Genomic DNA, 993 nt, shown 5'->3' on the forward strand with positions numbered 1-993 from the left:
GGAGCATAAAGACAGACCTGGTCCACGTCATACGAGTTGTCAAGTGGAATTACCCTCCTGGCTCCTCGGGGGTTGTCTTTGTTTCCTGTGATGCTCGACAGCCACCCCTCCAACATCTCATCAGTGACCTCCTCCGGGTGGATCTGAGTGGTGTCGTCGAGACCCGAGTATAGCCACATCGGGTGGTCACGAGCCTGGAGCGGTTGGATGCGCCTCCGAAGGAAGACCTCCAGCAAGTCCATACCAGTCACGCCATCGCGGACAAGCTGAACCACTCGACCAGCCAGCACTTTGAATTGGGCCTTTTCTTCCGGCGTCACTTTTAGAGAAGCAGGTTTTTTAGCTCGGTCGAGAGAGAAAGGGGGAAGCCCAGTCGACTGTCCTGGGGTCGCCTGGTCTTGATAGTAAAACCAGGTCGCCTGCCAACCACGGACCGACTCTGGGAAAGTGATAGATGGAAACAACATTTTCCCCTTGTCTGGATCGCCAGGCCCCCGCACAGCTGGATCACCTGCGTCCTTTCGTCACTCGACTTGGCCTTCTTGACGGCAGGTAAAGATGTGCTTAAAGAGTCCCCAATGGGGGCCGCAACCCAAGAAACCCTCACACAAGGAAATGAAAGCAGGAAGATACACGATGGAATTGGGAGTGAAGTGGTGGTGCTGCGCTCCGAAGAAGTTCAGAAAGCTCCGGAAAAAAGGATGAGGAGGCAGAGAAAACCCACGGTCGATATGGGTGGCTAGGAGCACACACTCACCGTCACGAGGTTGGGGTTCGATCTCTCTCCCCGGGAGACGCGCAGCTTCGTGGGGAATGACTCCCCCCTCGACCATATCGTCAAGGTCTTCTTGCCGGATCACCGACAGCATCCAGTCGCCCTGGATCTAGCCTCTGGGCAGAGCAGACCTTGAGGAAGATCCGCCCCGAGCAGACCTCTTCCCTTTCCCCTGCACCGCCGCCTTCTTCGCGCGCTCCAGAGCGGACGTCTTGTCC

The sequence above is a fragment of the Triticum urartu genome, chromosome 2A (genome assembly GCF_056163025.1).
Source record: "Triticum urartu cultivar PI428250 chromosome 2A, HENAU_Tu73, whole genome shotgun sequence".
NCBI classification, from domain to species: domain Eukaryota; kingdom Viridiplantae; phylum Streptophyta; class Magnoliopsida; order Poales; family Poaceae; genus Triticum; species Triticum urartu.